Here is a 13,589-nt window from a genome sequence, read left to right as displayed (position 1 = left end):
TCAGACTCATGTTTGTAGCTTCAAGAACACTGTCCAACCATCTCGTCCTCTGTCATCCCCTTCTCCTTGTGCCCTCCATCTTTCCCAACATCAGGGTCTTTTCCAGGGAGTCTTCTCTTCTCATGAGGTGGCCAAAGTATTGGAGCCTCAGCTTCAGGATCTGTCCTTCCAGTGAGCACTCAGGGCTGATTTCCTTCAGAATGGATAGGTTTGATCTTCTTGCAGTCCATGGGACTCTCAAGAGTCTCCTCCAGCACCATAATCCAAAAGCATCAATTCTTCGGCGATCAGCCTTCTTTATGGTCCAGCTCTCACTTCCAACATAAACATACCAGATGAAAACTCAAAGTACTTAATAAAGCAAAGGCAAAAGAAACCAACAACCCCCCCTCCTACAGACACATTTAAACAACTATAGAATATTCATCAGCCAAATGCCTGGCTGAAGAGAAACTTCTTCTGAATATTTGTGTTTCTGTGCACCTCTTAACTATAACAAAATGAATATTACTACCTGTTCCAGACTCACGTGTGAGATCTCATAACTAAGAGCTGGCTGTTGCTGACAATGGAGCGGGAAATTCTGTTACCACTCAAGTTACTTTATAGCAGTACAGTGGTACCTCAGGTTAAGTACTTAATTCGTTCCGGAGGTCCGTTCTTAACCTGAAACTGTTCTTAACCTGAAGCACCATGTTAGCCAATGGGGCCTACAGCTGCCGCCGCGCCACCAGAGCACAATTTCTGTTCTCATCCTGAAGCAAAGTTCTTAACCCAAGGTACTATTTCTGGGTTAGCGGAGTCTGTAACCTGAAGCGTATGTAACCTGAAGCGTATGTAACCCGAGGTACCACTGTACTGTAAACTGCCTGATGATCCTTGGATGAAAGATGGTACAGAAATTTAATAAACAGATAATTAAATATCAATTAATCTGTGTTTGACCATACATTTGTCTTGCTCACAGTTTACACATAAACAGTAAGAAGGAGACAGCCGCACCAAAGCAACCTTTTCATTTTTGGCAGCAATTCCTTCATCCAGGCAGACTGACAAGAGTCTGTCATGACCTGGAATACAAAAGAGCTGGGAGAAAGCTATGAAGCTGAGAGAGTGAATTGACTATATCCAAACCAGGCAGAACAGCTTTCAAATGAAGAGCAGCAGTGCGTCTAGGCATGCCAAATATAAATCGAAGAAAGTAGGACTGAAGTCGTCCTAGAGGGAGATTTAAAATATGGAAACCAAGCAGGTACTCCAAAAAGAATCTGGGGTGCAATTTCAGCTTTAAAAACACAAGAGGCCACTGGGATAGATGTGCCACACTTTGCACAACGAAGCAAACAATTGTGCTCACACTCTGCTCTGCATTGGCTCTTGGCAGTTTCCCCTGTTGCTGAATCCGAGAGGCTCATGAAACGAAATGACTGAATTCTTTTATGAGACAACTTCATCGACTACAGTGGTGCCTTGGGTTACAGACGCTTCAGGTTACATACGCTTCAGGTTACAGACTCTGCTAACCCAGAAATAGTACCTCGGGTTAAGAACTTTGCTTCAGGAACTTTAGCTAATGGGGGCCTCCTGCTGCTGCTTCACTGCCGGAGTCCGATTTCTGTTCTCATCCTGAAGCAAAGTTCTTAACCTGAAGCACTATTTCTGGGTTAGCAGAGAGTGTAACCTGAAGCGTATGTAACCCGAGGTACCACTGTATTATGGTTGACTACTTGTTTTCAAAAACTGCATCCCACTGTCATTCCTTTGCTCTGTACAACTGATGGCAGATCTTGGCATACCTCTCTATCAGCATACAACTCACATCCAGGCAACAGAGACTCTCCCACATTTCCTGGATATTTAAAAAGGGCTCCAGCAGTAGAAACCCTTAGGCAATTTTTTTTCCAACTCAGCAAAACACAACCCTAATTTTGGTATCTCACGGTAGTGATTAGAGGTGGCGTGCAACTTTTGTAACATCAAAGGCTCCCCGCCCCCCGCCCCAATATTTTTTTCCCAAACCTTGGGCATCCTCTAAGACAGTGTTCCCCAACCTTGGGCCTCCAGCTGTTTTTGGACTACAATTCCCATCATCCTTGACCACTGGTCTTGCTAGCAAGGGATGATGGGAGTTGTAGTCCAAAAACATCTGGAGGCCCAAGGTTGGGGATCACTGCTCTAAGATATAGTTACCAGATTTTTTTTAATGAATCTGGGGACACTCCCCCCCCTTTTTTTGAAGCGGAGTAGCAACAGGGAGTCAGTAGTGGGGATGGTGAGGCAAAAGACCCTGGGCCCAAGCACACATGCATATTGTATAAAGGTGCAAAGTCCTTCTTTCGCACCCTGTGAAACATCAATGCACAGAGTTTTTGAAAAACTGGGCAACAGCGTGCCACCCGCCCGTGACTCCCGAGCCTCCTCCAATCTCCTCCCCGCTTCCCCCTTTGTTTTGACTGAAGGGTTTTGCATCTTGCCTAATAGAGAAACTGTTAAGTTGTGGGTGAACATATCAGATGACACAGCGATTCTTCAAACAGCTCTTGTTTATTCACAGGCCAAAACAGAACTGAACTGAAGGGTTCAGCCAGCCTGCTTATATACAGCTCCACTAGAACGCAACAGTAACCATTTTCTGTAACTATCCAATCACTGAACGTCACTTTCGATCCCTTATTTGCATATGTGGACCTGAACTATCTACAGTATCCCCCTGCTGGCCCAGGGTGAGAACTTCAGTACATAACAGAAACCACTCGCCTTGCGCCCCTCCTGGGCAACGGCCGCCCACCTGCAACTCCTGAGCCTCCCCCGATCTGTTAAAACAAGGGGGGAAGGAGATATGTCCCTGGTTTCCCTTCAGCAGTGGCGGCGGCAGCAAGCAGCGAGCAGTTGCTGAAGCCAGCCAGAGCCAACTGCGCTACCAGGCTGGCTCCGGGCTGCTGAGGCTGCCGCTGCCACGTTTCCCAGGGACAGATTTGCAAATATGGGGACTGTCCCCAGGAACAGGGGACGTCTGGTAACCCTCCTCTAAGACTGATACCTACCTATTGTCTGGGGATGGTGCTGTTTTGGCTTCATGACAACCGTCACTCGGCGAATAAGCTCACTACAGGCATATTGCGTGTCCTTTTCCTGAGAGGTACATCCCACCTTCTGCTTAGGAAGAGGCGGGCTTGATTTAAGGTCTGAGATAAGGATAATCTGTGAGCTGGTGAGCAGTAGGCGCGCCCTCTGATTACACATGAGAGTAGGGAAAGGGGGGGGGGAGATAAAGCAACTGAGGAAACAGCAATACAGTGGAACCTCGGTTGTCGAACATAATCCGTTCCGGAAGACCGTTCGACTTCCGAAACATTCGACATCTGAGGCACAAGGGGGCGTCCGCAATTTCCATTGGGAAAATTGAAAAACAGGCAGCAGAAGCCGTTCGACTTCCGGGGCGCGTTCAAAAACAGAAGCAATTACTTCCGGGTTTTCAGCGTTCGAAAACCGAAACGTTTGGCTTCCGAGACGCTCGAAAACCTAAGTACCACTATATCTCTTTATACGTGCTGGAAGCTGCCCAGAGTGGCTGGGGCAACCCAGCCAGATGGGTGGGGTATAAATAATAACACAATCACTATTATTATCATAATATTTTGCTCTTATAATTCTGCTCTGCCTCTCCCCACCCCTCCATTCCTGCCTCTGTGGCATTAGTAATGAATTAAGAATTGCCATTTGCCTTCCTAATGCAAAGTAACAAAACAGCTGTCCCCGTTTGATGGGCACCGATAAGATTTCTGAAGGGATTTAGAGACAGCTTGTTTAGCCGCCAGTGGAATGGCGCTAAGTGAGGCTCCTTAACAAATAGCTCTGGAGGTCTAGCGAGGGGGGAACCTCTACCTGCTGCCATTAATGCACTGTTTCCCTGGGATCTGCGCAAACAAATAATGGATTTAAAATGCCTCACGCTCCACGATACAAAGGCTGAAAGCATAAAAGCCACTAATTAGAATAATTTGCCAGGTTTAACATGCTGCGGTATTTATATAAACAGACAATTGAAATCTCCCTCTTACCAGAGGATTAGTTTCTAAATATTGGAGGCCTTTTCTTCCCTCAGCCCCCACCGCACAGAGCTTATTGTTAAGATTTTAAAAACTTACCTTGTAGGGTAGAAAGTCCCGCTCTATAAATCCAAACGATAGAGAGAGCAGTTCTGGAAATGTTGTGCATATAGGGGAATCACAGAGGAGTCAACAGTGTCCTCTAGCAAGCAAATCCCTCCATCTGACAACACTTGTTGTTTGAAAGAGGTAGTCATTTGCATTTACGGCTGAACAATCCGAATAAATTTCTAGGTGCACCACAGCTGGACTGAGAACTGAGCCTCAAGTTATTTATGTTTTAGTAACCTCCATGTTGGAAGGGACGCAGGTGGCACTGTGGGTTAAAGCCTCAGCGCCTAGGACTTGCCGATCGAAAGGTCAGCGGTTCGAATCCCCGTGGCGGGGTGCGCTCCCGTCATTTGGTCCCAGTGCCTGCCAACCTAGTAGTTCGAAAGCACCACCGGGTGCAAGTAGATAAATAGGGACCGCTTACCAGTGGGAAGGTAAACGGCGTTCCGTGTGCTGCGCTGGCTCGCCAGATGCAGCTTGTCACGCTGGCCACGTGACCCGGAAGTGTCTGCGGACAGCGCTGGCTCTCGGCCTATAGAGTGAGATGAGCGCACAACCCTAGAGTCTGTCAAGACTGGCCCGTATGGGCAGGGGTACCTTTACCTTTACCTTTAACCTCCATGTTAGACTACTGTAATGCGTTATTTGTGGGGCTGCCATGGTAACTGACATTAGTTTTAAAACTAGCACTGCTAACTGGGACCAGGGGATGGGAGTACAATGGTACCTTGGTTCTCAAACTTAATCTGTTCTGAAGGCCATTCCAAAACCAAAGCATTCCAAAAAACCAAGGCGCGCTTTCCCATAGAAAGTAATGCAAAACGGATTAATCCGTTCCAGACTTTTAAAAACAACCCCTAAAGCAACAATTTAACTATCTAACGAGACCATTGATCCTTAACATGAAAGCAATAAACAATGTATTGCAGCCACACAATCAATCAATCAATCAATCAATCAGTAGCTGAACTGGGTTCCACACAGTCACAAAACCAAAACAAAAAGAGCCGCAAAAACAAAAACACAAAATAAATAGCAAAAACACAAATACTTCAGTGTAACACTCGAATTGGAAGCGTAACACTCAAAATGGAGCACATTCGACTTCCAGAAAAAGTTTGCAAACTGGAACACTTACTTGCAGATTTGCAGTGTTTGGGTTCCAAGTTGTTTGAGTACCAAGGCATTTGAGAACCAAGGTACCACTGTATATATTGTCAGTGCTTCATTCAACAGCGGCACTGTTGCCTGGTCCATTTCTAGGTACACTTCAAGGCCAAAGTAAACATACTCTTTGTTTTTGCTCCTTATTAAAAATTGAAACAGCCAGCACAGCCGGATGGGGTGAGCATTATTGGAATTGTGGCTTGTGGGAAGGTTAATCCTTTGCCTCTGTTGTGGTCTGAATCATAAAAAGTTCTTTTTATAAATACAGTGGTACCTCGTGTTACAGACACTTTAGGTTACAGATGCTTCAGGTTACAGACTCTCCTAACCCAGAAATAGTATCTCGGGTTAAAAACTTTGCTTCAGGATAAGATGAGAAATTGTGTGGCGGCGGTGCAGCGGCAGTGGGAGGCCCCATTAGCTAACGTGGTACCTCAGGTTAAGAACAGTTTCAGGTTAAGAACTCAGTTCTGTCACCTTTCTATGCTAACAAGGGTCTCCCAAATGCAATTTAAAACTCCTTTGGGAAGAAGGGCAAGGTAGACATATCATACATCTATAATATTAATGCTAATACTAATAAATAATAAATAATAATGCCAAAGGACTGGACAGACTTCTGGCTTGTCAGATCTACTGAGCTTTTAAGAAACAGGTGTCCCATTCCAAGCTACACAGCAAAGACAACATCTAGTTTTGTCTCTGAAAAGTGCTAATGCTTACTTAAGAAGTCCTTCGTGGCCTGAGACCTGGGTGGCTGAAGGATTGATTTCCCTCCACATCAGTCTAACCTTCCAACAAGATACCTTCTGAAAGTCTCCTGCAAGTACACCTCATTTGAGCTACAGCAGGTGGCACATGTCTATCTTCTTCTTCTTCTTCTTCTTCTTCTTCTTCTTCTTCTTCTTCTTCTTCTCCTTCTCCTTCTCCTCCTCCTCCTCCTCCTCCTCCTCCTCCTCCTCCTCCTCCTCCTCCTCCTCCTCCTCTGCCTCCTTCTCCTCCTCCTCCTTCTCCTCCTCCTCCTTCTCCTCCTCCTCCTCCTCCAGCGATCACTCATAGTCAAGTAAGATTGTCTTCCATAAACACGGTTTTTACAATGAGTCCGTAAGTGACTGAAGTGACTGTGGAGGCCAATTCTGGATCCATAAACATTTTCACCCCACTGATTTAAGCCGGATACTTAAAAAGCATACCAATTTATCTGACGGGCTGATTAGGCAAAAATGGCCTTTGCTTACAGTTTGCAGAGATTATTCTGCACCAAGGCATTTGTAACCATGTACAGTCAAACCTTGGTTGTCGAACGTAATCCGTTCCGGAAGACCGTTCGACTTCTGATACGTTTGACAACCGAGATTGCAAGAGCTTCTTGCACTCCATCAGAAGCAGCATCTGATGTTCAGGTTCCGAAAAACATTCGAAATCTGGAGCATTTACTTCTCGGTTTTCGGAGTTCGGGAGCTGAAATGTACGATAACAGAGGCGTTTGGGAACCAAAGTTTGACTGTATTTGGAAGCCAAGTGACTAACAATGCGATCCTTCATGTATCAGCCCCACTGAGTTACCTACGCCCAGGTAAGTGTGCATAGGATTGCAGCCTAAATGCCATAGAAAGAACAGAGAACCTGTTATGCAAGGCTTCCCTAACATGGTGTCCTCCAGACTACAACTTCCATCAGCCCCTTTGTAGGAATGAATTTAGCTACAGTAGGAGAGAATATATTGTCTAGTTATTATCCTTCCTTGCCCATGTTAGTGAGTTTGGCAGCTTAAATTTGGAAGCTAAGACAAGGTTAAGGGACGCCGGTGGCGCTGTGGGTTAAACCACAGAGCCTAGGACTTGCCGATCAGAAGGTCAGCGGTTCGAATCCCCGTGACGGGGTGAGCTCCCGTTCCTCAGTCCCAGCTCCTGCCCACCTAGCAGTTCGAAAGCACATCAAAGTGCAAGTAGATAAATAGGTACCGCTCCGGCGGGAAGGTAAACGGCGTTTCTGTGCGCTGCTCTGGTTCGTCAGAAGCGGCTTACTCATGCTGGCCACATGACCTGGAAGCGGTACGCTGGCTCCCTTGGCCAATAAAGCGAGATGAGCGCCGCAACCCCAGAGTCAGTCATGACTGGACCTAATGGTCAGGGGTCCCTTTACCTTTACTAAGACAATGTTGTTTTAACCTTCTAGAAACAATAATCCAGGATTTGTTTAAGGCAGACTGGATTTTCCCTGGTATTGCAACTTAAAATGACATTGTTTTGTGAATAAATAAAAGTAGTATCTACTTACATAACGGGATTTGTAGTCCAAAACAACATTTGGAGGGCACCAGGTTAGGAAAGACCGAGTTACGCAATGCTCTTCTACACAGAAACCATTATAACCTGAAATATATTCAAGATGAATTTTTGATATAGCCTTCGTCTTATCCCTAAGAAAGCATTCATTACATAACGGAAAACAGCAGAACAATGGGCATTGTATCAGAAGAGCCCCATCATTAACTCTCCCTGTGCAACTATGTTATTTCTTTTTTAAAAAATTACTTTTATTTTGTCTTATCAGTTATGTGCTGCACAATATTTAATATTATTAATAATAAAACATTCAACAAGCATGCTTAGTAATTAATTGGAAGAGCTTAGAAATAAAATTAATTGTGCAATTAATGTATGCCAAGCTGAATGTTTTGCATAAATTAATGGCACAATTAATTTTTCCCTACCCTTATCCAATTAATTACTACTGTGTACTCACTGAAGGGTTTGTTATTAATTTTATTAAGTATTGTGTGGCTCCTCACTGGTGACATAAAAGGAAAGCCGCTATTGTCCCGTAGAACCACATATCCTGCAGAACCACTTAATATCACCTATTATGTTTTGTCAATAATGGCAACAGAAATTAACTTTTTGAAATGCAATTGCCTTTAAATGCAGCTGCTTGGCCCAGCCTATTTTTCATTTAACTATAGAGAACGAGTCATCATTCTCTATTATTTCGTCTATTACTTCGCTATATTAAAATGTTTTTATTTATACAAATTAAGGAGTTTAATGGCTTTAGAGACCCACGGTCCCCAACACGAAAGGATGGGTGAAATGTTTTGCTTTCGTTGTAGCCCAGTTACAAGAGAGCAGGTGCTTGGAAGACGGGTAGGGGCCGGATTTGCATACTACCAGACAAGTTCTCTGCCAATCTAGGCATTTGTGTGGGACCATTGTCATACAAGCTCAAAAGATAATTCGATAAAGATAATGTTACAGGGAGGGATGCGGGTGGTGCTGTGGGTTAAACCACAGAGACTAGGGCTTGCCGATCAGAAGGTTGGCGGTTTGAATCCCTGCGACGGGGTGAGCTCCCATTGCTCAGTCCCTGCTCCTGCCAACCTAGCAGTTCGAAAGCACGTCAAAGTGCAAGTAGATAAATAGGTACCACTCCAGCGGGAAGGTAAATGGCATTTCCGTGCACTGCTCTGGTTCGCCACATGACCCGGAAGCTGTACGCCAGTTCCCTCGGCCAATAAAGTGAGATGTGCGCCGCAACCCCAGAGTTGGTCATGACTGGACCTGATGGTCAGGGGTCCCTTTACCTTTAATATTACAGGACCATAGACTTACTTAGGACGGTGCTGAGGTTGGGACTGCATAAGTGCATCTGTGCAGTCAATATTGCCTGTGATAGTTGATGTTTCGTCAACAAGAGATGATGATACAGGAACTTTTTTCTGTATTTGAAATATGATGCCTATCAGAGTTCAGAAAGGAGTGTGATAGGAATTTTATGGTCTTAGATATATAGTAATGTTCATAACCGCACGTACATAGATCAGCACAGGAAGACCGACCTGAAGCCATTTTGATTCCTAAACTGAGCAAATGTTTTCTCTGCAAGGTCAAAATGGAAAAGCCTCTCCATGGTCTTTTCCTTCACAAATCCTGTCTTAAGGGTATGTCTGTGTTTGAATAGGGTGTGAGCCTGTGAACCCAGGAACTAAGTATTTATCACTACAAAAGAATGGCCAGGCTCCCCAGGCAATCTAATCAAGTAACCTGCCAGACAGGAGATAAACAACGACAGGAGAAAAACAACATTAAAATTTTCTGTTTTAGACCGCCTTTTTTGTGATGTAGGTATGATGTATCTGAGGGGTGGTCTTAGGTTACACCCCTTCTGTGATGTATGTATGATGTTTCTGGGGGTGGTCTTGATCTACAGGGTGGCAATTTCAAAAGTCTTTATAAGGCCTTGCGCGCCATTTTTCTGGGTCCTCCTCCTTTCCTGCGTGTGAGGGGAGCACCCTGTTGCAACAGATCAATAAAGATCAGGCTTGCTAGCTGCTTTGCTTCTCAATATTCTCTGGTGGTCTCTGTTATTTTCTCCTACCAATAGGGAACCTATGTAAGGACTCTATATGGGCTCTTGGATACCCCATAAGGGGAAAGGGCAATTTTTGTTTACAACAGGAGCAACCAGCGAGAGGGGCAGAGAAATAACTTGAAGGCCACTTTTGCAGTTTGGAAAGAGAGTTTGGATTGGCGGAAGCGGAAGCATATTGTGCTGGCAGAGGATGGGGGACACATTCTGGGAATCTGATGCAGCTCTGGCAGATTTGCAGGGTTCTTTAGCCATGCCTATTTGCTCCCGGTATGCACTGCTTGGTTATTTGTAACTGAGAGAGAGATTACAAAGACACCAAACGACATCTCCAGTGCAACTGGAGCTAAACCCCTTTAGCTCCTGGACTTCCCTGTGTAACAATACGTACTGAACCCCAACTGGCTCCCAGTGGAGTACAGGGTCAGGTTTAAGGTGCTGGTTTTGACCTTTAAAGCCCGATGCAGCCTAGGACCCACGGACCTACGGGACTGCCTCTCCTGGTATGCCCTGCAGAGGACCTTAAGGTCCACAAATGACAACACTTTGGAGGTCCCAAGTCGCAAGGTGGTTAGATTGGTCTCAACTAGGGCCAGGGCCTTTTCAGTACTGGCCCGACTTGGTGGAATGCTCGGTCACAAGAGACTAGGGCCCTGTGGGGCTTGACATATTTCTGCAGGGCCTGCAAGACAGAGCTGTTCCGCCTGGCCTTTGGCTTGGACTCAGTCTGACCCCTATGTTTCCCTCCCCTTACGGTTTTGACCTATGGGCTACTTTTAAAATGAGGCTGCATTTAAAATTGCATTTTAACCTGTATTTTAAATTGCTTTATTATTATTTTTCTATTATTGTAATTTTATTGTTGTTAGCTGCCCTGAGCCCGGCTTTGGCCAGGGAGGGCGCGGTATAAATAAAATTTATTATTACAGTGGTACCTTGGGCTACATACGCTTCAGGTTACAGACTCCGCTAACCCAGAAATCGTGCTTCAGGTTAAGAACTTTGCTTCAGGATGAGAACAGAAATTGTGCTCTGGTGGCGCAGCGGCAGCAGGAGGCCCCATTAGCTAAAGTGGTGCTTCAGGTTAAGAACAGTTTCAGGTTAAGAACAGAGCTCCGGAACGAATTAAGTACTTAAGCCGAGGTACCACTGTATTGTTAATTTAAGACAACCTGCTCCTTGTGTGAGCCTTCCATGTGGAATCAGAGAATGGTAGAGTTGGAAGGGACCACAATGGTCACCAAACCTCATGAAAATGCAGGAAATGCCATGGTGCATCTGCAGTAGCACAACCGGACGCCTTCATCTGCCCCAGCTGCAACTAAACATGTCTGTACAAACACAACAGGAGCTGCAGCCTTCCAACCACCTGACCCCACCCCGCAAAGACACACTCCTCCATTGTCTCCCGAGACAGACAGGTGCCAACAAAAAAACGTCCCACCATCAGACTGCTAAAGTTTCTTTCACCACAGGCTCCAACCGAGCATGAAGGAGGCATCTCTGAAGATGAGTTGGCAGGGCTTCCTCCATGACATCATGAGTTTTCCATGCGTGTACCTACTTAAACACATTTTGTTAAATCGCCTGAATCAACCAGTGGCTTGGATCTTTTTCCAAAGCTGCGTTATGTCAGAAGGTTTGCCAGGTCTCTTAACTGCCCTCCAGCTGCAGGGTTGCGAAATTATTATGCAGAACGTACCCAACAGGAACACCAAACAGACAGGCCTCTTCTGCACTAAACAATTCGAGGATTATTTCAAAACCTACGGTCAGGCTTCGTAGGAGCAACCAAACTGTCCTGAAACCCTGGCTTACCTGGTGGCAAGTCAGTAGGCCAAGTCCCCAGTCCAGAGTCGAGCCACGGATCCAAAGTCTAGTCCCGCAGAGATCCTACAAGCTGAGGCCCATCAACATGGGCAGTTGAGGAGACACAGCCCTTCAGCTCTGCTTCCCTGTTGGACTTTGCAGGCTGATTGCAACACCTGGGCCTGATGAGGCAAGTAACCCTCACCTGCTCCAAGGGAGGAAACACACCCCTCCTCCCAGAGCTAGCGAGCTCCACCTGGCCAGCTAGGGAGCTGGGCTGTGGGCTCTTGCCTGCTTCAGCCTCCTAGAGTATCCCTCTCACTGTTCCCTACACCTCAGAGCCTGCTGTGTTTGTGGAAATAGGTGCCCCTCTGGCCCTAGCGGTGGGTCCTGATCCTTTGGTTCCTGTGCACTGAACCCCATCCCCTTGCCATCCTCTGTCTCCCTGGGAGTACTTCCTACACCAGGCACCCCCAAACTCGGCCCTCCAGCTGTTTTGGGACTACAGTTCCCATCACCCCTGACCACTGGTCCTGTTAGCTATGGATGATGGGAGTTGTAGTCCCAAAACATCTGGAGGGCCGAGTTTGGGGGTGCCTGTCCTACACCAACCTCTCCTTCCCCATCCCCAGCTTGCCCCGGTGTGTCCCAATTCCAGCTACACGCCTCGCCAGGATACTCTTCGTCCTCCCCGTTGTCCTGACAAAAGCTAGCAAGCTCTTGAGACCACAGAACTCTTCATGTGGCCGGATAACAACCTGAGGGTAGGGTAGGGGAAAAGATAAAGTGAAGGGGAGATCTGATTTGGTGTTGAAAACAGAAATTGTACGATGCAGCCTCGATTAGATGAGGCCAGAAGTAAGGAACTCAAACAATTCCTGACCATTGGGCTTGTGGGGAAGAGCTGATGGAAGCTGAGGTCCAACGACATCTACAGAGCATCATGTTGGCTATCACTCAACTAGGTGAGGCAGATCTTAAAGGTAAAGGTAAAGGGACCCCTGACCATTAGGTCCAGTCGCAGCCGACTCTGGGGTTGCGGCACTCATCTCACTTTATTAGCCAAGGGAGCCGGCGTACAGCTTCTGGGTCATGTGCCCAGCATGACTAAGCCGCTTCTGGCGAACCAGAGCAGCGCACGGAAACGCCGTTTACCTTCCTGTGGGAGTGGTACCTATTTATCTACTTGCACTTTGACGTGCTTTCGAACTGCTAGGTTGGCAGGAGCTGGGACCGAGCAATGGGAGCTCACCCTGTCGCAGGGATTCGAACCGCCAACCTTCTGATCGGCAAGGCTCTGTGGTTTAACCCACAGCGCCACCCGTGTCCCAAGGCAGATCTTAGGTTGCCCCTAATCCTGCAGCGAAAATACGGTTATTTTTTCTATAAAAGTAAGAATGCAACCAATTCCATCCAGCTGTAAACAAAGCTCGCAGGTTGTTTATTAGGCAAAGAACATAAATCCCGTGAAATATGGTCGTTTTTATATGAACCAAGCTAGAGCTTAACAGAAACATCACTATTGGGGGCATGTGGTGGTGGTGAGAATGATTTTTCAGCAGCACACATGCATGCCCTAATCCAGATCAAAATACAAATCCTAGATCATGCACTAAGCAGAAATTCAATAGAGCCCAAATTGAGTGGCATTGCTTAGTGGTTGGAGGGTACAGAAAGTAGCGCCCCATTTTTAGGGGTTAGAAAAAGCTTCCTCAGTTTGAGTCTCTCTCTCTCTCTCTCTCTCTCTCTCTCTCTCTCTCTCTCTCTCTCTCTTGTAATGTGAATACAGTGGTACCTCAGGTTACAGACGCTTCAGGTTACAGACTCCGCTAACCCAGAAATAGTACCTCGGGTCAAGAACTTTGCTTCAGTATGAGAACAGAAATCGTGCGGTGGCGGTGCAGTGGCAGCAGGAGGCCCCATTGGCTAAAGTGGTACCTCAGGTTAAGAACAGTTTCAGGTTAAGAACGGACCTCCAGAATGAATTAAGTTCCTAACCTGAGGTACCACTGTACAGTCTTCTCCAAGACCCACAGAAAGCAGAGGAAGCCGATAGAACAGGTACTCCAAAATAAACCCATTTTC

The sequence above is a fragment of the Podarcis muralis genome, chromosome 1 (assembly GCF_964188315.1).
Source record: "Podarcis muralis chromosome 1, rPodMur119.hap1.1, whole genome shotgun sequence".
NCBI lineage: Eukaryota > Metazoa > Chordata > Lepidosauria > Squamata > Lacertidae > Podarcis > Podarcis muralis.
Note: the sequence above shows the minus strand (reverse complement) of the source record.